The sequence below is a fragment of the Myiozetetes cayanensis genome, unplaced genomic scaffold, assembly GCF_022539395.1.
Source record: "Myiozetetes cayanensis isolate MyiCay16 unplaced genomic scaffold, myiCay2020 scf3, whole genome shotgun sequence".
Taxonomy (NCBI): Eukaryota; Metazoa; Chordata; class Aves; order Passeriformes; family Tyrannidae; genus Myiozetetes; species Myiozetetes cayanensis.
The window spans coordinates 6,884,005-6,906,335 of record NW_026087521.1 but is presented as its reverse complement, the minus strand read 5'-3'; the positions used below and the strand labels follow the sequence as shown (position 1 = coordinate 6,906,335).

Below are 22,331 nucleotides of genomic sequence, written 5' to 3'. Positions count from 1 at the left end.
ATAACTCCAGTAGTTCTAAAATCTGGAATCAGGACCAATAATCATCAAATTGTGAACTTGAGATAATAATTACTTTCATAAATTTGATCTATAAACAAAATGTCTGTTCCACTTTGTGCCCAGCCTGCTTCAGGGGTTTTATCTAAGTAAATAAAATCAGCTTTTGCTTTGATGATTTTGTGGACCTACTCTGCCTTCACCTACTTCTCTTAATGCAGTGCTGATAGGAATAACAGCTGAAAGTGTGTTCACTTAGAACATTAGAACTGAGTCATTTTCCATGTGTTATAAAGATTTGAATAAGTGTGTGTTATATGGGACAAATTAGTGGTGCAATTTATCTGGCTCTTCAGCAAACAAAAGGCTCATGTTACAGCAACCCTTCTGCAGAGAATAGCAATCAAGATTTCTGCTTAAATAGTTTTCATTTTTTAGCATCTGTTCATTTCTGGAATACAAATCAACACCAGTGCATTCTCCTCTGATGTGTCTTGTTGGATCCTTTTTAGCTGAAGTGAAAAATGGAGGCATGGGATTATTTTGAGCCTGCATGTGCTTTGCTCTTGACATAAAACAGTGAAACCCACAGACTGCAAGCTTTCGATACGCAGACGTTGCCCCTGGCTGTGCAAGAAGATACTTAGATGTGCAGATCATGAAGAAAATTTGTGGTCTTTTAGGGAAAGATTACGTTGGGTAAAAACGAGTTTGAAAATTGAAGCTTGCTATGATTTCTTCCTTAAATCTTATAGATGCTTGGTTAAAGGGAATTACTCATAAGAAGGAAGTCTTAAAACTGCTTTGAATTAGATTTCAAAGGCGAGGGTTATGCTGGTCATTTAAAACCCTGGAGTCAATAAATAGCAAGCTAACACGAAGCTCTGGCAAGGAACAGTCTGGTCTGTAAAGGGCCTTATGCAAGTTAAAACAGAGGGGTTTGGGATCACATTCAGCATCTGTGGCTTGTGCTGGAGTAGTACACGAGAGGAGACGGGTTGTTCTCACCAGCACGGGATGCTTGGAGATCCAGCTGAAATGGACCCATAATTTAATTTATGCATGTTTTGACTGGGCCTTCAACCCTGAGTTGCAGAATGTAGGTCAGCTGCACCAGTGAGGCTCTGGTTTTTGAAAGAAGATTGCCAATGCTATCCCAGTGCCTCTTTCCAGTACCCTTTGGGCTTCATTAACAGTCTGCTTCCTGGCTCCCTTCGGCACAGAGACTATTAGCCATCTGATACTCCTTTGCCCAAGGGCAGCATGTTTGCTAAGTAAACGAAGGAAATGGGTACCCAGTGTGTTACATCCTTCCAAAGCTGTTACAATTTCCCTGCCACCGTTGTCTTTACTATTAACCTGAATATTTGATATCAGCAAAATCACAGTAGATAAATAACGTTTTCAATTCCAACTAGATGTGATTGCTTCCAGGATACCGCCAGGAAGTATCTGAAGACATTTCTATCTGAATACAAAACCTGACCGATGGGAGAGGGAAGAAGAGGCTGCTAATGAGATTATGAAGTAAAGTATTGGGAAGCAACATGCTATCTCATGGAGACTGGGGGAGGAGAACAATTTATGCAAAATAAACAGACATTGGTATGCATATTAATTATGGATTAAAATTTGTAGTGTAAACAGTGAGATTTAATCTGTTAGCTGAATTAGGGTTCTATAGTTAAAGTTTGTGAATCGGGAATAAATATTCAGGACCTAAGTATTGTAAGAATTTAAACTAGAAGTGGGAATAGGAAGGGGGAGAAGTAGGAAGCAACTAGGCTCTCTGTAAGGCTTATGTATTCTACATAAGGCTTATGTATTCAGTGGGAGGTTTTGTTGTACTTTGTTGTTTTTTGGGTTTTTGTTTTTTTAGTCATGTTGATTATTGTATATTGATTTTTCTTTTAAGGAAAGCATCATCTTTTAACTGTCAAAGTTTTAATGTGTGATTTTCAGTATTGTGCCGTGTCAGTACAATAAGCACCTACCTGGTGGTTTCTGTAAGAGTTTCCACAGACCTGTGTTCATCCTGTCTAGCACTGCCCATACAGCTGAAATCTCTGTCTTCCCCTGTAGTCTGTTAAAAAGCTGTTTCAGCAACTGCAGTGAACTGGAGTCACTAGTACAGACCCATTGGGAAGAACATCTGCTGTTCAGTGGCACTCCCAGAATGGGGTTTGGATTAAGTTTTCATTGGTCCTTTGAGGGCACAGGGTGCATATTTTTTAAAATGTCTTTTTTGCTTTGTTTTTTTTTGGTTTTTGTTTCATCTGAAGCCCTCGGAGAGGTGGTCAGTAATACACACACCTTCTCTGAGAACGTACCCAGGGTTACCAAATGAAAACGTATAATCTATAGCACCCACCTTCTATTAAATTGTTTCAATGCAGAAGGGCTTTCACTGAGGATTGGTTTTCTTTCGTTTCACGTTGTCCATGCTTCACTTTGGTTCTTGAATTCTGCATCTGGCTGTCTGCTATGAAGCCATTTATTGCCTTGGTAAAGAGTGGGTTTGGTTTTGTTGAGGTTTGTTTTTTTTTTTTTTTTTTGCTTAGAAAACATTTGCACGGTGATGGCACCTATTAGGCATAAAATGCTTCTTTGATATCCGCTGGAAAGAATACCCATTAATAAAAAATGAACTACTTAAATCAATACTATTACTTTGCATTCTCTGCTTTCTTAATCTTGCTTGTTGCTTTTATTTTCTTTATTAGCTTTCCATTATGGTGGAGTTTTATTTTCAAGAGAGGCAACATGGCCCTGTTACTCTCCATTGCTTTGTTTCATCTGCAGCTCACACAGTAATGAGATAGGGAAGTTGGGAGCTATAATTTCAGAACTGCACATGCAGGTAGTTTGTCTTTAAAACATCCTTCCCTCCACCCGCTTCCCCCTCTTTGCCAGTGCTTGGGTCTTTTGCTGTATAAGGTCTGTCCTTTTACTGCTTTTTATTATTTCATTTTATGGTATCTTGCACACAGTCTGTGAACACAAAGTAAATTGATGGCTTCTGAATCATAGGCTATTACAGCATTTTCCTGATTAGATGGGGTCTCCTTGCTCTCACTTAGATAAATCTTAAATAATCCAGAGCACTTTAGGTGGAAGTATAGTTTTATTAAAACTTATCCTATGTTAAATTCCTGGAGATCTCTGTAACAGCAGTCCTCATCAGAGTTATTAATGTAGTGTTATTAAATTTCAGATGTTCACTAAGTTGAGTCTCGTTCACTTCTCTTCAGTTTTCTTTTATCAGTTTAATAAAAGAGCATCATTATATCTTTGTCATATCTGGACTTGTTCTTATGTGCAGAGGACAGTGGTGATTTACTGTCTTAATTTCAAAATTTCCAAATTTTATGCTAAACACAGTGGCCAGCATTCATTGCAGCTGATAGACCTTTCCCAGAGGAAGGCTGGTTTGCTAACAACAGAGCAATGAGGATGAGAATGAGAGTCACGGGGTTGGAGAAATGGGTAGGTGTTAATGCTGAGAAAAGAGTAGTGTATAATGGCCAGGTAGTGAGAGTAACCCTCCAGCACTGAATTCTACTCAGACCAATTTTTTTCCCTTATTCTTTTTGTGATCGCTAATTTAATGCAGATTTTTCTCTTCCCCTTTCTTGTTAGCGTGGAGGTGGTGGCAGTGAGCCCATGTGTTGTACGAAGTCAGGGGGGGCTGCACTTCACTGCTGCTGTGCCCAGGCCCATTTAATAAAGTTTGAGGGCATGCAGCAGCAGTGTGTGCATTTTATGGTGATGACAGAGCCTCTTAGGCTTTAAATGCGTTTTCTTGCCAGTAGCATGACAGGGTTTTCGTGCAGCTCGGTACAGCATCTGAGGTTACCTCACCATTTCCATTAGAAACCCTTTGTTTCCAGCCGGGTGCTGGGCAGCAGCCCTGTTAGAGAGGACTTAGTAGAAAAGGGTTTTCTCAAGATTAAGAAAGGAAAAATTTTCAGCCTCTTCTAATGTTATGTTCACTGAAAATCTTGGAAGGGAAGAAGGCCTCTGTGTGTGTGATTAAAATGGTCTTAGGTGAAGTTTTGAGGTGCTTGGAGTGAGAGGCATGTCCTTAGTAGTGTGGGAACGTGGAGGGGCAGGTTAAAGGTAGAGCGGGGTAGCATTTCTGAGTAGATAAGGACTGTGAAGTTATTGGCGTTGACCTGGAGTAGCAAACACAAATGTTAGCAAGACTCCTGCAGTGAGCAGGGGCTTGAGTGACTGCAGTGTTGTTCTGCTGGAGTTAATCGCCCCGATGCCCTGGGAGCTGCGCCAGCCACGGGCTCTGCCTGCAGAGCTGGTTCTCTGTATCCTCATTTCCATTAGATGTGATTGCTGATGACCTCTGGCTCACTTTATTCAGCTTGGTGCTGGAATGGTGTCTTCTGTTTTGTTGGAAATCGTCTCTAGCTTGGAAGGGAAATTCTTGGATCTCTTCTGGAGGCATATTTGTGAGTTGTAATAGACTTTTCTGTGACTGTGAGCCACGTGGTTTGCAAAAATGTAAGAGGAAATGACTGGAACATCTGGCCTTACTTTTTCAGGGTCAGACTTTCATTTTTACTTTCTTGACTAGAGTTTCATGAATTCTAAGTTAATCTGAGCTACAGTGACTTTTTGACTAGACTGAAGCACTATCCTGCCTTTCTTTTTCTTTTCCCAGTTTAAACAGGTTTCATTTCCTGGATCTGTGAAATTGTGATTCTAGGGGGTGTTTAAGATAGTCATTCCTTGCTCATGCACTCAGATCTAAACTTATAATAGTTGGAGGCAGTTTGTGGTATTAATTAGTGGAAAAGGAAGCCTTGAGTCAATTAACTCTTAGTAAATGAAATCTTAATGGTTGAATCCGACAGACTTCCAGTGCTGGCCTTGTGGACTGTTGTAGCAATTCAGCAGTGTACAGTAATATTTACTTCCAGACTGAAAGTCTGTTGAAAAAGAAGTGCTGTTTTTGCATGGCTTCAGTTCTAAATAATCTGTATTAATTTATACTTTCCTATTTTTAATGTAAATTAAGTGAATAGTTGATTTAGAGCTAATAAAGCAAATGATATGTCAGATTTTTAGAGTGAGAAAGGTTCTCTTCTGGCATTAATACTAAACAGGCTTATGTGCTATTCAGCATACAACTTTAATCTGCCAGTCAGACTTTGTTTTTCACATATTTCCATAATAGTTTGCACATTTGGGGAACTTTTTTTTACATGAAACACTGTAAAAATATCAAGTAGAGGTGATTAATCAAGACCTGTTCTGATTATCAACAAAGTTTGCATGTGTGAGTAGGTATGTACATATGTATCTGTGTGTTCATGTGTATGTTTTAAAACAGCAGGCTTCAGTCTCTAGCCACACACAGAATGTAATCACATTGGGTTTTCTTGGTCACATTTGTGGGCAAGAAATGAACTATTTATTCTCCTTTTAGGTCCATTAGTGGACTTAAAAGGAGAATAAATAGATGTAAGCAAGAGAGACACACTTGGGATTATGAAGAAGTCTAATGTTCTCTACCAGAGATAGGATGGTCTTTTTCCAATGGTGGAAAATTCACGACTCTTCCATTAGAGTTTAAGTAGGCAGGATTAGAAATTACTACACGTGTAGAAGTGTAGGACTTGTTTAAATGCAGAAGGGCTTATCTTTACGTGGCTCGGCTGGGACTTACTGATCCAACTCTCGTTTCCAGTTCCATGTAATTCCTCAAGTAACTTGATTTGTGTTCTGGATTTTTTTTTTTTTTTTAAATGTTCATCATCTTGCAAAGTATGGAAGCTTGATCTCAGCTTTAGAAAGCACCATGAAGGTAAATTGGGAAGAGTTAGTAGATGAATATCATGCTTCTGCTCCTGGCTTTAGCCCTGGGTTATCGTGATAACCAGTCAGGTGTGGAGAAAAACCTACAGAGAGTGATACCTTTTGCATATTTATTTCCATATTGCTACCAACTATAACAAAAAATTATTATAAATTCAGTTTTTGAACCCATGTTGTGTGTGTTCAGGTTTGCAAGGCGGAGCCATCCTGCAAGCTGACTACCTGCACAGGTGCCGGCTCCTACGTATGCAGTGCAGAGCAGTGCCAAAAAGCTCTTGAAATTGGAAAAAACGCTGGTGTCTAATGAGAGGTCTCGTGCTGATTTAAACATATATTTAATTTGAATTTATTTAAATAACTGTGAGAACATGTACTATGAAAGCCACTTTTCTCAAGACCTAATTGCTTTTAAGTCTTGAAAAACTCATCTTGTACACGCACGTCTGCAATTCTAAACAGCTTAAAGATAAATGTAGATTAATGAAATGTCTTGAGAGTGCTTGCCTATACATGCACTCAGCCTAAATGGATGAATAACTGATTATATGAATGTTTCATTACAGGGAGACAGACGAGAGTCTAAAGTTTTTAATTTAAATGGAGAAGGCTGGGACTGACTTTTATATGTGTCCAAATTGTATTCGCATGTCTCCTTGTGAGGAGTCTGCCATGCATTTACAGTCTGATCTCATCCCTCTCCAGCGGGAGCAGATGGGGATTCTTGAACTTGGCCCAAATTCCTAGAAAGTCACTGCAATGACATTTTGTAAAGGTGTGAGAGGGAGCAGGAATTTGGATGGCAGAGGGTGCTGTAGCAGAAAATGGTACAAGGAAGAAGCAGCAACGCTTTGCTTCACGTCACTCAGCACTGCAGCGATGACTGCGAATATAAAATCTCAGTGTGGCAGAATAAATGCCTCTCTCTTGCCATCTAGGTGCCATATTACATGACTTCTCTTTGCTCGATTTTTTTTTTTTTAAATTCCCTCACTGCCCATATAATTAGCTAAGAATTAAAATTTTTAATGACATTTTCAAAATTGCAACATCCTGATATTTCAGTCTTTCCCTCCCTTCTCTCCAGTTCAGATTGGTATGGGAATTCTGCCAGCTGTGTGGATATTTTGAGGCCTGTGATGAAGATGGGTCTGAAAGCCCTATGCAGGTTGTTTTGTATTCCTCTCCTCCTGGCATGTGCCTGGCTGTTTCCTTGTGGTCTGTTGCCCTCTGGGAGAACCTGGAGGGAAGGGCTCAAATCCTAGAACACGAACACTGAATAAGAACATGACTGGCTCTGCTACCTGTTGTTATCTAGTGGAACAAGCAGAGACGAGTGTGTGTATTACTGGAAATAAAAGAGAGAGGAAAAATCTGAAATGTTATATTTAATAATAATACTTTTAAAGTGTTCCACATGGAAACATGATTCTGCCTTTTTTTTTTTAACAGGCAATTCTCACTTGCAAGCAAGACAGGTAATCTTGTTTGCCCACAGCTTTTCTGGCAGAGTTCTTGATTTGCTTCTTTGGGGGCTGAAGATCTTTGAGCAATCTTACAAGTTGTTTATCCGTAATTTAAAGCAAAATGTTAAAGGGAAAAGTGTGTGCTTCTGTTGGAGTAACTTCTAAATACAAAATCCTCTTGCTTCTCTCAAAACGAGAAATGTTCACAGCAGGAAAGGTCTGGACGCTTTCCTTGACACTCTTTGTCTTCAGCCTCAGTGCCAGCAGGATTTGTGTTCGAATGAAATTGCCACATTGTATCTGACTACCGTTGTCTCCCTATTGATTAAGTGCCATACTTGTGTGATAGGCTTTCCAAAGGAGAGCTGACCACATCTTTTGTTCATTAGTAGCATTTAATTAGTAGTGTTATTTTAATATGTGGAAAACCTGTGTCTCTGCATGTGTGTAAAATCACACACTGAGCTGAATCACTGCTTTGCAGATTATTTGCAGTTGGTGAAGTTCAATTTTTTTTTTTTTGAAGTTTCAATGTATCAGTTAATTATTCCACTATTCTAACAAAAAAAAAAAATCAGATATTCTTTATTTGTATATTTTAAGTCTCTGGGACCAGATGACACTGTGTAACAGAAGATTGCAGCAGGAAAGGGAATCATTGCTGGTAAGTGATTAGATGGATGCTGGTTTTCAGTATCTATCAAGAAAACTGGCAGATGTGTAGGCTGCAAACCTGGTATCTGTACCATGCAGGCTGTTGGAGTTATTATGTGTAATACCCAGCGCTGACAAGCGTGGACTAGTCTTGTGTGCACCTCTGCAGTGTGTGAGTCACTTGCTGCTCTGCTGACTGCACAGGTTTCTGCCTCTCACTGACTGCTTCCTTCTTTGTTGTTCTCTGTGACAAGAAGCCAGCACTGAGAATGGCCCGTGTCAACCTGCTGGTGTGAATGTACTGAACCATGTCCTCAAAAATTCCATGACAGCTTCCAGGTGCCTCTGGCATTAGCAGAGTGCTGTGGTCCCCACTGCAGGATGCCTTACAAACCACATGTAGTTTGTCCCAGGCCCTCACTCGGCCTGAAGACACTGGTCCCACATGAAGCACATTGCTGTCTGGCACTGCTGTGCCACCAGAGGGTTTAGCAGTGCAGCTGAAAGCCACACCAGAGAAAAGGCAAGGAATAGTCCAACTTTCAAGCTAAATAATCAAGCAGCTGCTTCGGAGCAGCAACCTGCCGGTTCTGTGGATGCAATGGATAATAGTATCCCTTGCTGTTGAACCTCCTGTGTAAGGAGCGGACCTCAGGTGACATTTCTCCTCAAGGTTTTTACCCCCAATTTCTGGCCTGCACATGTGGTTTTCTTTTAAGCTGTATGATACAGTTCCTATAGTGGATCTTAATTTAATTCTTGTCTGACAAAGGTCTGCTTTACAAGAAGCATATGCTGTCGTCCACTCAATTCTTTCACCAAGTACTTGGCAGTGTAATTATATATGAAGAGTTGCTCAGACCATATACTTGATGAAAGATCTGGCCTTCACTGTATGTTTCTGCCTGGGTTTTGATTTACTCAGCACTTGGAAGATATGTACAAATATGGGTGAGGAATAACCATCAGTGTTCAAAATCTGCAATTGTTTATTTCACTCAAGGGATCTCTGTAATAAAGGAGACTCTTTGGATCCTGCCTGTCTTGTTACTTTGTTCAGTGGCATGTTGGGATCTAATAAGAGATCACCTGGTATTTTATTTTACTTTTTTTTTTTTTTGCCTCTTGTGGAGCACAGATTTTAGTAGCAGCTGGTGAGCTGTTAGACTTTCCTAAGTCTGCCCTGGAAATCCCCGGGATGGCTGGCCATGATGACATTTTGTCCAAGATTCGAGTAATATGCCAGCTAACAATTGTGCAGTTCTTGCACCCCCACTCCTGTCTGTGCTGTGTGGGTTTCCCTTAAATGGGTTTGTGTGCAGAAGTCCTGGGTCCCCCATTGTGTCACTTGCTTTTCATGAAGCAGTTGTGCAATAGGCATTGCTGCTTGTCTGTCTGTCTGGTTTCCTTGAGAGGGAACAAAATTGGTGCTGTCTTTCACAGTGGATACACCTGGAGAGCTTCTCTGATCAGTGACCTGTTTGTTGTTGTCTGAGCTTTGCACATCTGCAAGACTCAACTCTTTCTTTCTCCCCATTAATGGGTGTGGAACAGGCGGATGTTTTTATGAAATGGGTGTCACATCTCAGTAGATGGTTGAGAGCTGAGGAATGGGAACTGACAGGCAGCAGTGGGAACTGAAACCGAGGTGGCCTTCTGACCTCTGAGAGGGTGGGGCAACAGACTTCGGGTGTGATATGGCCACTTCTAGAGATACAGATATGAAACAGCTCAGTGTTACACCAGCTTCTACCTCCTCCTTTCCCAGTATTTGAACTTTTTAAGGAATAAGAGTCTGATGGACCAAGTGAGCAAACCCAGTAGGCAGTGACAAGCTTCCAAGTGAAATTAAAGGCCAGACTTCAGTAACCAATATGAAGACAGCACTGCCATCTCCCTTTTCTGTCAGCTGGGACAGAGCTGACTGTTGCAGCAACTGCATGCTGCCTGTGGATATAGAACAGTTGCTTTTACTGCAGCTGCCAATGTGAGACCAGTTGGGTCTTCAGGAGGGCATGAACGAATGCAGGGCACCTCTGGCTTAACTGGGACAACTGTGCTTGTTGCCTTTCCAAAAACAAGGGAAAGTGTGTTGGAGAAGAGCAGGAAAGTCCTTTGTGTGGGCAGCTGTGAGAATTCGAGCTGTGGGATGGAAATCTGCCAGTGCAGCTCCTGATCACAGCGGGTACAACATCTCTAATGTGGGTCATGGGAAGCATCATGCATTTGTCACCCAAGAGATAATCCTGCCTGTCACTTGTACAAAAAGCAACAGAGCCACTACAAATGCTTCTTGTTCGGTACTTCTGCCTTTTCTTGGTGATTGTGGGATTTACTGAGGATTTTTAATGCTTAGGACTAAATTGTTTAATTTTGCGAGTCTGTGGCTTCTGAGAAAATGATTTGCAGGTCTCCATCTCAATAATGCCTTTATTCAGAGTGATGATCCAAGCAGGATGACTAATAATAGAATTTAACACTGTCGCTTTTGATTTGACGACTGCATGAAGAATGGTGTTAAATTAAAATACTTTGTGTTTTGTGTATTGCTCTTTGTAGTCAGAACTCCTTTTTGTGACAAGTGACATTAATTTTCTGCAATTCTGGAAGAAAGCAAATGGCTATCTATTTCTAATTGCTACTGGTTAGGAATACGATATGTGTGTAATGCAGGAGAGATTGATTAGACTCATTATGACATGAAATGAAAATGTCAAACCACAGAAATAAGCAACAGAGTTGCTGCATTTTTTATTACGCTTTTGCCTTGGGTTTTGCATAATTGAAAAAGGATCATACACACAAAAAGGAATCTTGCCCTGAAAAACAGAACATCAGAGAAGAAAAAAACCCTCTCAATTATTGCAATAAACTGAGTCCTAGGAGATTAAGGAGTATGATTTTTCTGAATAATTGCATGCAAAGAAATATATAGGGGGAAAAAATAGAAGAAATAGATATCCTGGCATGGAATCTCAATGAGGAGACTGGGTTGCATCTCTTCACAAGCACAAGATTGTTTTCAGGACTGTGGCAGAAGCAATGGAAACGTTTCCAAACAGATCCTAGCGATTCCATGCTTGGAAGATGTGGAAGGAAATAAATGTTCTTATTAGTGCGTTATTTTCTTTAAATAAGCTGCAGTGGCTTGTTACAAGAATCCAGGCCTTGCTTCAATTATTCAAAACTTTTTTAAGACCAGGATCCGATGTCCAGACCCTTCTCCTTTTACCTTATCCCAGAAGAGCTGTCAATAGCACTGTTAGTCCTGAATTCTTCTGTGCTGCTGAGAGCCATCCAAGTGCTGTTTTTGCAAAATGGCACATTTAATGCCTTCCCCTACCCTTTCTTTCCTCCACAGACTCCATCTCCTGATTTGTGTCCTGGGAGGTTTGGGAGGCAGGGGCTCTGGGAGCTGTCTGCTCCATGGGACTCTGCTGAGCCTGTGACTTTCTGGTGGGAAAACAGAGGGGAGGAGAACTACAGGCCCCTCTGCTATTGCAAGGGGACTTTGTGACAAGCTTGTAAAAGCTGGGGGGTCAAAACCAGGCTTGGTCAGAGCAAGGCTGGGGAGAACACTCTCTCTGGGAACAGAGTGGCCTCTTCTATATGGTGGTGGGAACACCCGCTGCCTCTCGGTGCCTGTGGAGGAGAGGATGGCCTCGATGAGACCACTGCAGGTTTTCTCATGACCTCTGTGGTCTCCTCCAGATGTGCTAAAAATATCTCCTCCAATGGAGTCAAAAAAAAAAAAAAAAAAGACTGGTGAATAGATTTTTATATTTCTGTTACATCTGACTCCTGCTCTGAAGAAGTCATTAATCCTACCTGTTTATATCTTCTGCTGTCTCCATGTTAGTAAAGGCTCAACTCCATGTTCACATCGGAACTAACCAACCAGTTTGACGTCCTGTATATTTATTAGCCTTAAATGTCAACGCCTGGGGCTTAAAATGAGATTAACAACCGAGTTTAAATCACATCTTTGGATTAAGATCAAGAAAGAAAAAAATTGGCTCAGAAACTTCCTCAGAAGGAGGAGACATCAGGGGTGTGTAGGTGTATGACAGCTCACCCTGGGGCAGAGAAGGGGTGAGTGGCCTCTCAAAGTTCCTTCCAGCCCGATTTTTCTGTGTTTCTACGAAAATATGGTTACAATGGTTGCTGACTGTGCAAACTGCCGTAGATAAATTGCTTTCAGCAGCTTTGTGCTTTATGACTGTCTCCATCGTTCTAGTTGATGCACTCTTTTGTGGGAGCAGCGTTCCGGGTGCGTCCGTGCAGGCCTGCAGCGTCGTGCTGCCGTGTGTGGAGGTTACCTGAGGCCACTGCCCTTGCCAGCACTTCTGCATGTGTGACTTTGTGGATAACTGCAGTGTTAATATTGCCCACGTTCCCTGAGTGAGTCAGATAAGCTGAGGAAGATTAATTGATTTCAGTAGACTGGCTCCGGCTCGTGCCACCTGAGAGTCCAACCTGATGCTGTTTGTAGTAGTATTTTGTCAGATTGTGTAATCTCAGCGTAAAAAAATTTGAAATCTTGAATGCATGGGTCTGATTTTCCACGTGCACTTGTAATTTTTGAGTTCCTCAGATTGTGGTACACAACCTGAGCTGCATATAGGGTGGCCTTTATTTAAGACTGCAAATACTGAATTACTAAAAAATCCCCAAAAGGAACAAAACCCCAAAACAATCAAAAAATCCCACAGTCCCTCCCCCCCACACCCTTCCCCAAAAAAGGGCAGAAACCACAAAATAAATAAAAGTTGAAATATCAACAACAACACAACCATCTGCCACAAAAACAGTAAGAATATCAGGCTGATCACCTGAAAATAGGGTATTCTAAAATACTGTCTTCAAATTTTCCATCTGTTTAATACTGGGAACTATCTGTTCCAATATATTTTTAAACAAGTGCTCTGGGAACACAAGTGAAAATGTTTCAAGTATTTCCACACAGCCCTATTTTAGTAGAATTTATTCTGAAACTCATTTTTGTTGAAAAACATCACTGGGCCAGATTTATCCCTGGAGTAATTTCCCTCGATTTTTAATAGCATTGCGGAAAGGGTGAATTTGGCTTGTGTTTAATTTATAGCCCAGGAAATATGTACAGCTACAGAATATCTCTGCCCAGGGTATGGTACACTAGGGGAAAACATACATGATTCTATCAGTAATTGCATAATTTAATTGTAGCAACGGATGCAGCATTTAATTTGTTTGGCTGTTGTTACTGAGTTGGTAAGTCCTGCTCTACCCCAGCTCTGGGGCCCTCAGCGTAGGAAGGACAGGGATCTGCTGGATCAGAGAAGGCTACGAAGGTGATCAGGGGACTGGAGCACCTCTGCCATGGAGACAGACTGGGAGAGCTGGGATTGTTGAGCCTGGAGAAGAGAAGCCTCTGGAGAGATTTTAGAGCACCTTCCAGTACCTAAAGGGGCTACAAGAGAGCTGGAGAAGGCATGTGATGATAGGGCAAGGGGAATGGCTTTAGATGGAAGGAGGACAGGTTTAGATTAGATGTTAGGAAGAAATTCTTTACTGTGAGGATGGTGAATTGCAGAACAGGTTGCCCAGAGAAGTGGTGGCATCCTTAGAAATGTTAAAGGTCAGGCAGAACAGGGTTTTGAGCAACCTGGCCTAGTGAAAGGTGTCCCTACCCATGTCAGGGGTGTTGGAGCTGAATGTTATTCAAGTTCCCTTCCAACCCAAAGCATTCTTTGATATTTAAAGTTTATGTTTATTTTCCCCAGCTACAGCACTGAGTGAAAAGCCCCACAGCTTCTTGAAATGTTAAACAGTTTTGCAACTTCCTCTTTCTCTGCCTCAATATTGTAATATTTTTGCTGATAGCACTTTGAGATTGGGAGATGTAAATCTGTTTTCCTTTCTTCTTGTATCAACACCTGTTTCTTCCTGTGTTCACAGAAAGAATAATACCACAAGAGAGACTTTTTTCCTCTTTTCCTCTTTGTTTTTTTTTTTTTTTTCTTCACTCCTCTCCCCCCCTTTTAAGTTAGAACATGCTCAGTTAATTTAAAAACAGAGCTCTCTTGGAGACATAGTTTAGGCACATTTATGTTCAGTGGCATTTGGTTGGTGTTCAAGGAAGCGCTTCCATTAAAGGCATTTCTCAAATTGGAAACCAGAGTAGTAAACTAGCAAGTGCTACTTGTGTTTGGTGGTCTGGAAATAACAGAAATATTTCCACTGGTATTTCCAGCAGTGCAGTTTAGATTGCCTTCAAACAGAAATCCGTGCCTTTTGCCTAACCAGGGCACACGGAAATGAGATGTTTCCTGCTGTGTTCCCAGGGGTGGTACGTGGCCACATCTGCAGTTAGGGAGAGCAGTAATTCCTGCTCGAGGGCTTCCTTCTCTTGTGTGGGTGTCCTGGGTCTAGAGAGGAGCTCTGTCCCTTTGGGTGTTGGACTGCTTTTGTTCACCGGTACAAGCGCCTCCAAAACATGTCTATCCTATCCTAATATAATTGTGATCGGTCATAGAGTCACAGAAGAGTTTGAGTTGGAAGAGGTCTTTATAAAGTTCATCAGGTCCAACCCTCCTGCAGTGGGTAGGGGCATCTTTCACTAGATCACGTTGCTCAAAGCCCCGTGCAACCTGACGTTGAATGTTTCCAGTGGTGGGGCATCTACAGCTTCTATGGGCAACTTGTGCCACGGCCTCACCACCTTCATCATTAAAAGTGTCTTCCTTGTGTCCAGTCTAAACTTACCCTTTTTCACGTTGCCCCTTGTCCTGTTGCTGCAGACCCTGATAAAAAGTCCTTCTCCATATTTCTGATGAACTGCCCTTATATATTGAAAGGCTACAGTAAAGTCTTATCTGAGCCTTCTCTTCCTCAGGCTGAACAGCCCCCTCTTCAGCATTTATTCATAGGATAAATGCTGTTTTGTGTGTTGTTTTTTTTTTTTTTTTTTTTTTTTCCCTCTGCTTAAAAAGTCTGGATTGGTTTAGTTCAACCAAAAGGACCAGCTTAGCCTGGGCACATTATCCTTTAGATGTCACTGCTAGAGGAAGTGGATTGTCCAACTGAGTGAGTGACTGTGTCTTTCTTCCACCCTTGCCCTGTGCCTGATGTTTCACTAGCCACTTCCATGCCAGGAGATGAGCATTTCTGGCCAAGTTTGGGTGCCTGGCAGGGTGTATGTGTGCCACCTTCTCACCAGGCAGTGCTGGGGATCTGCAGTGAGTTCAGCTATTGATGGTATTGCACAACTCTTTGGGATTCTACACAGAGAACTTAAAAAGTAGTTTTCATCATATAGCATTTACTTCCCAGGCTCTGGCTCCTCATTGGATTTCAAGTGAAGGAAACTCAGATGTGTTAGACTTGGTGACCCTTCCTTCCGTTCTTCTAAACCACTCGACTTCCAGGTGTGAGAGCTCTTTCCCTTCTTCAGTTTTCCCAACCACTGGGACATTCCACACTTTCATAATGGTTTAGTCACCTTCCTGCGCAGGGAGGAAGGTGGGTTTTTGTCACCCATATGTAGCATGTAGGAGGGGGTTCTTCTTCGATTCAGCTTCTCTCACACCGTAGATGGCAGGGGCACATTGCTCTCATTCTTTAGGTGACTACTTCAGACCGACAACGTTAATGGCACTTGCAGTCACTTTGTTATCTAGATAATTAATCCACAAGGTATTGCACACAATGTGGTGAATAATACAGGAAGTGATTAAACCGAGTATTTTCCATGGTATTACACCATACAGTTTGTGAAGCTGGGAGTAACTGGCATCCTGGAGATATTGTAGAAAGCAGTGGCAGGTTTGATTTGTTCAGTATTCTTGTAGTTTATGAAATTTGGGCTGGAATTTCTAGCTGTTTTGATTTTTGAAGGGACCTTGCCCACTGCTGTTAAAAAGCAGTTTGGGAGTTCCTTGGACTTCTCATAACTCCAGAGGAGGAAGGCAGGGGTGTCTGGAAGCTGCTTGAGAGTGATGATATTTGACTTTAGCACTGCTTTGATTTGCCCTCTGGATAACCATGCTAATGCTATAAGGAGCTTGCTTTCCCATTTTAGCTGCAGCAGTTAAAGGCCTAAAGGTAGGTGACATGACTGCTTCTATAAATATGTATGTTTTAATCAAGTCATTGTTTATAATTAGATAATAATCATAATGATATAAATAAGGGTTAGAGTGGGATGTGTAAAAGGTCTTAAGAGAGACAGAGACAGTCGGTGCTTTTAACTGCGGTATTGGGTAAGATTAAGAGAAGGCATTTACAGCTGAACTACATTGACTTATCTGATGTAAAGAAGGATAGAATGAGATGTGAGAAACTGGATGAAATTCTTGTTGCTGTGGCCTTCTGTGCGTCTGCCTTACTCAGGTTAATGTACTGTCTCCTCCTGCCTCTCGACCCACTTGCTGAAGTAATGCAGCTGTCCCACAGGAGGTTTTTGGGAAGGGATATTTAAAAGACACGTTCAGACATCTTCTGTTAAATGGATGTCAGCACCTCTGGCAATAGAAATACTGTCTGGATGACACTGAAAAAAACTCTGAAATTGTCCATAGACCTCTTTTTCCTGATAAGTGTCTGTACTCTAGCCTTTATGAACTTACCCATTTTGGCTCTTCTAGAAACAACTAACAAATTTGTTCATCTCCCTAATAGTGAGAGTGGTACTTCTGAGGGTGAACTGCTGGCATGCACTTTAGTGAACCTGCTGTTGCTGTCTGGCAAGGTTCATCCATTGATTTCAAACTTCTGATGGTCTTATTGCAGTTTTTTTATCACTGTGTGAATTTAACTAAACATTGTTTTCCTGGAAGCATTGGGTTTTCAATGGTAGTAAATGTTTATGTTGAACACAAGCCATAGGAAAGCACTGAGCACAGTGGTGTGCAGATCAAAATTAATTTGCAGACATACACTTCCTGAGTCAAAACCTGCACCCCGGTCCAACCACAAAGACACTGTTTGTTCCACCAGGCCCTGAGGTGTATGTGTAATTACGTGTGTTGGTGAGAGGGAAATGGCTCTTGAAAGAGGGTGTTTAACCCGAAACTGTGGGGTTGTTAGCTTAGCTACGTACCAAACACTGCTGTGTTGGTGGACTCTCATGGGGGTGACTGTCACCCTCCTCAAAGGCACATAATATTGCTCCTCCTGTGGCCCAGTTTGCAGCAAACAGGTCCATAGTTCTGGTCAAGGTTTGGGGATGAAGGTGGCAATCAACATCTTTTTTATCTGGAAAATTTGAACTAAACAGTTGCCTAAAATGTGAGCGGGATGTTACCTTTGTGTGAAAGATGAGCTGATAGCTGTGTCTCTCTGGAGAGATGCAACATTGAAGGCAGTCATTAACATTTACAAAAATTCTCCTATTTTATATCCCAGAGGCCTTTGGTTTCCAGTACAATACAGAATATAAAGTGGAGATAATGTTTCAGCTCTCTGTGTGGACTGGTGGAGCATAGTGACTCCCTCAGGTGTGTGTGAACAGTGAGGTTGTTTTAATTTTGGTTCCAATTGCCTTGTGTAAAATAAATGTATAACATGAGCTCTAATGAATCTTAAATATGATTGAAATCTTGTCACCTCAGTGTCGCTGGGATTCTAACCTTTCCTTGCAAGTTGTTCTGCTTTGTCTGTAGGGTTGAAGTGGTAGGATTCTCTGCAGTAGTTGATTGTGTTTATGCTGGCACAGCTGTTCCCACTCTGGAGTAATTTCACTGCATACTGACACAGATAGACCCAGGTGCTGATTCTCACTGGCACATTGCACAGGCAGAAGCTGCACCATCCCAGCTGACCATGTCTGTCTCTTCTGAGGGTTTTGCTTCCTTGCAGGGCCTGTTTGCTCATGCAGGTAGAGCACAAGTTGCTCTAGAGTTTCTCCAATATGGGGATATGGGACCGGTGGAGCTCACCATTTTCTGCTGGAAAGATCCTTAAGGGCACACACCTGGACAAGGAAACGCTGTGTTCAAACCATATTCACCGTGTTCAAACATTTACCAGTTGTAGAGTGGTGCCATTGCTACCTGTGGTGTTACTGTTCTCAGCAGTGCTGGAAAGGTGCAGGTGAGAGAACAAGAATTATTATTGACAAATCTGTCAGGGGAAGGCTCCTGGATTAATTCTGCCAGCCTGTTTGCTTTCATAGCCAAATGCATTTCTAAACTGGAAATGGATGCTGTTGCTGCCTTTGTTGTGTTTCTGTGCAGTTTTTCCGATCTTTTTGGGGGATCAATGTTGCAGCAGGTGGGACAACATCCTCTGGGCAACCTGGCTGCTGGGTTCAGTGTAGCAGGTCAGAATATTATGTTTAACATCGTATTATCTTCGATGATACAAAAAAAGTTCTGGCTGACTTGTAAACATTCACATTAAAGGATGACTATTAACATTCTCTTGATGAAATGGGACTTAAGTGTAGCAAACATTTGCTGTAATCTTTAACACTAATGTGTAACATTATATAAACTCACATTGGGGTAGTGGCTGAAGGTGCAGCATTTACACTCTGCTGAGCACCAGGGCTGTTGAGGAATACATGCTGTTTTAAAGAGGACAGATTTTGATAAATGGGTCTCTGTCTTATTGCTAGCATGCTCAAGAAGAACATGTTGTATTCAGCAGTGGGATAGGAAAGCCCTCAGGCTCCCAGCTCTCATTCCGGCTTTTCAATGTGGATTTTCATCTTGGAGTCATTTCTGAGAACATGTTTACTAGTGCAGCTTAAAAAAGCATGTGTTTAATGTGTTTCTTTTTGTTGTTGAGAAGATAAATCCACAGACAAATAACAAATAAAAGAAAACACTGGGGACTTTGGTAATAACTTGGGAAGGAAGAAATTCATAAAAATAGGCTTAGGATGAAAATGGTGTCAGTCCTTCGGGCATGAGGCTTGCAAATCCTTGGCATTTCTATTGCAGCCCCTAGTTCACAGCCTCTGTGTTAGTAACTCTAATATCTCTCTAAATTTTCTTTTGTGTACCTGTTAATCCATAACTTTGTACCTTATTTTAAACATCATCTATTTAATTTTCGAAACTTTGTTCAGCAAATTATCTGTTTGGATTTTGCCTCTTGATTCTAAAACAAGCATTTGTTCAATCCTAAAAAAAAAAGAGTGCTTAACATGAAACAGTTCCAAAACTTCTGAAAAGTATGCTGCTCATAACAGAACAAAGCATAGTGTTGTTGTAATTTATGATGTTTCTTACTGATTTGCTCGTCCAGAAAAGCCTGTTTTGCTCTCTCCATGCTTGGTATCCAACATATTGTCTTCTGCTGACAACCACAGATTGTTCCAGAGTAATTTAAGCCTCGGCAACTTGCTCAGCATCACAAATCCAGCTTTTGGTAGAACTGAGAACAGAACCTCTCTCTTCTGTCTTGACTCAGTTCCTCATGGTAATTGTGGGGCAGCCTTCCTACTGAGCCTCTGACGTGACCAAGACCATTCTAATGAACAGTCTCACTTCATATTTTGATTAATTCCCCACACTCAGTAATTTTTTTGCAGCTTTAAAACATATGTGATTGTCTAATTTAAAAACAAAACCAAACCAAAAACAAAGCAGGTGTTAATATTCTACTTTGAAATCTGGAATTCTACACTGCTTGTTAAGCAAGCAGGTTGAGAAAGTAATTGTATTGTAAGGTGATGGACAAGTAGTGGTGTGTTCAGGAACTTGAGCAACATGGGTCAAAATGTTTGAAAGTGTTGTGGCAGGTTGGTGTGTTTTATTCAGATTCATGGGACTAGTAACAGGTCAAGAATTTACAGTAAAGGAAAGGTGCTTCCACCTCCTTTTATTTTTTTTAGAAACAGTGCTCACATTTGCAGACTACCTCTCCTGTAGAGAGGTATGACCCGAGGAATCAGCACTGCATGAGATGCATACATAAATACCAGTTCACCTTTTACCCTGGATCATAAAGACAGTTCTTCTCTGTCTGGTAAGTCCATATCATGTTTGTAGGTTATGCAGTCATGGAAAAAATTAGTAATTAATTTAGTGATAGGAAGCACAAGAGGCAGTGCTCTTTGGGATGCAGCACAGCACCTTTTGAAAAGTGTTTTGGGCTCATATGGGCTCATTGGAATTTTAATGATAATTTTTCTGGCTTGGGGGTTTTTTTCTTTGGTTTGCTTTGGGGTTTTTTTTGGGTTTGTTTTGGGTTTTTTGTTTGTTTGTTGTTGTTGTTTTGGGTTTTTTTGTTTTACTTAAATAGCCCATTCAGCTATTGAAGGAGCACAGGAAGAGGATGGCAGAAACACTTCTTGCCATTTCTTTCTTCCATTTACAAACATCTGAGACAGTGAGATGATGTCCTGCTGACCACACCGCATGGTGACATTTTTAAGGAGTCCTTCAGGTGCAGTTTATTGCCAGCATAGAAAGTTTGTTGGCCTGAAAGTTTCCCTCTTCAGTCGCAGGCCCAGCAGGTGCTCAGAGCCCCTGAGTTGTGTGTTCAGCAGGCGGAACAAAGAGCAGAGCTGGCCTAGGGTGTGAAGAGGTGCAGCTGGCAGTGGAAGTTAGGACTGCCCATCAATAAGTATTCATCCTATTCATTAAGCTGCTGCAGTTAAAACGGGAGGACAGCTTTTCAGCCTGCCTGTTGTATACTAAGCTGAGTCACCTGTGAAATGATGTTAGTAAGAGGGCTCCAAGGCTCGTGAGGAGGGTTTTTTAAAACCCTCTTCTCTTTGGGCTGGCAGCACCCCCTTGCAGAGAGGTGGCTGCCAGGCTATCTGCAAATGACAAATGGCATTCGCTCCTCTGGGGGCTCTGTGTGCTGCTTTTGTGAACCTTGACTAGCGAGAGCCAGGCTGTGACCTCATGCTGCTTTTGTTCCTCAGCTTATGATAAAGCCTCAGCTTTATGATAAAGCCTTTCAGGCCCCTTTCTTGGCTCTACTGGGGTCTTGTTTTTGCAGCACTTCAGTTTTTTGCTTCCTTAAGGTTTCTCTTTATTTTTTGGGGCGTGAAGAGACGAGAATGTCACATTTTGTTTCGCTTATTGCCACCATTGGGAACTAGCCTGTGACTTTTTGAGATAAAAGTGGTTTGATGGAGATCCCCAAAGTGCCTTTCAGGACTACTGAGGGTTTTTCAGTTGTTCAACTTTCATACTTTAGAGGTCTTACAGTTCAAGTTTAAGTCCAGTTCAATTCCACTTCTGTAGCACGTAAAGCAAGTGAGCCATCCTCTCACAAGCCCTGGAGAAGGATGTGAGGAGCAGAGCTGAGGGGTCCTACTATCTCCAATGACACAGCTCGCCCTCTTTGTGAGTGCTACTGAGGAGGGACAGCCTGAGACTTTCCTCCAGGTGGTCTCTCAAGCAGAAAGGTAACAATTGTAGGAAATTCCTTTCCTGCCACCAGCTCACAAGCTCAACAAACAATCCCTTTGTGAAGACACTGGGGTCATCCCTCTAGTTTCTTGTTCTTCTTTGTTAACTTGGAACTTGTTGAACAGTTCCTTTCTGAGGGATTAGGGAGTGGTGGTCTGTTTCACCCTTCCTGAACCTCTTTAAGCGTTTCTAAGAAGGCCAAAGAAAGAAGACTATGTAGAAAACATCCTAGAAACAGTCCTATGTCACCATACACAACTTAATTTCTTCTGCCAGAGTGTAAGCTAAAGTCACCCTTCTGTACACGCTAAGCTTGTGTGACTGCTTTTGTTTTAGGTGTTGACATACTGGGTTCTTTATTCCAGGAAGGCTGAAAAGCCGAAGGCAACTCAGTTGTGTGAGCAACACATCAATACACTGTTGAGATGGAGGCATGTTTCTTTAGAGAACAACGCCCTTCCGTCTGAGAAGCAGGGCAGGCTGTGCTACCCTTTCATGTGCAACACACTGGCTGATACTCAGCCCTGCCCTGGTGTCACAGCTTCCTGAGTTACGAGGTTGCAGTAGAAGCTGCCGATTGTAGCTGCTCATCGAGAGCACAGCTAAAAAGTCACGAGCTTTGACAGATGTAATCCAGTGTCAACATTTTTTGTCCATTTTTACTTTCTATAAATTCTGTTTCTCAGAACTCTCTTCTAGCAAACAGGGAGCAGAAGATGTGCTACTATATGCCCTGCGGCATGTCACGTTCTTTGCAGAGCTCCTGTGAATCACTGTTGCAGTTTAATAAAATCATGTGTATCAGGTCTGGCTCTTCTAGGCTCTTATGGTGGATGCCCTGCCTCTTGTAGCACACACTTCCAGGAGGCTTGTTCTGGCTGCCACACGTTGTTACACCCACTCACTGCTTTTAAACCATTAGGGCATCGTGCCTTTGGTTAAGGTCACGAGTAGGGTGTGGAACAGCCTTTTCTTTAATTTGTTACTCTACCTCACTTTTGGAAGATTGGTCATCAGTTTTACTTGCCTCTTT

The 22,331-nt window shown here is 41.8% G+C and overlaps 1 protein-coding gene across 3 annotated transcripts in view; it reads left to right on the top strand.

The window, feature by feature from the left end:
* The window catches only part of FAM107B (family with sequence similarity 107 member B), a 60,228-nt gene that overhangs the window by 18,316 nt on the left and 19,581 nt on the right, over positions 1–22,331 (top strand). Inside the window, exon 2 of one of the 3 annotated variants that reach the window (XM_050324192.1) lies at positions 19,768–19,901. The exons of the other annotated variants lie outside the window; for them this stretch is intronic. The gene's annotated coding sequence lies outside the window, so the exon portion shown is untranslated. The remainder of the gene's footprint in view (positions 1–19,767; positions 19,902–22,331) is intronic. 3 annotated transcript variants of the gene reach the window in all.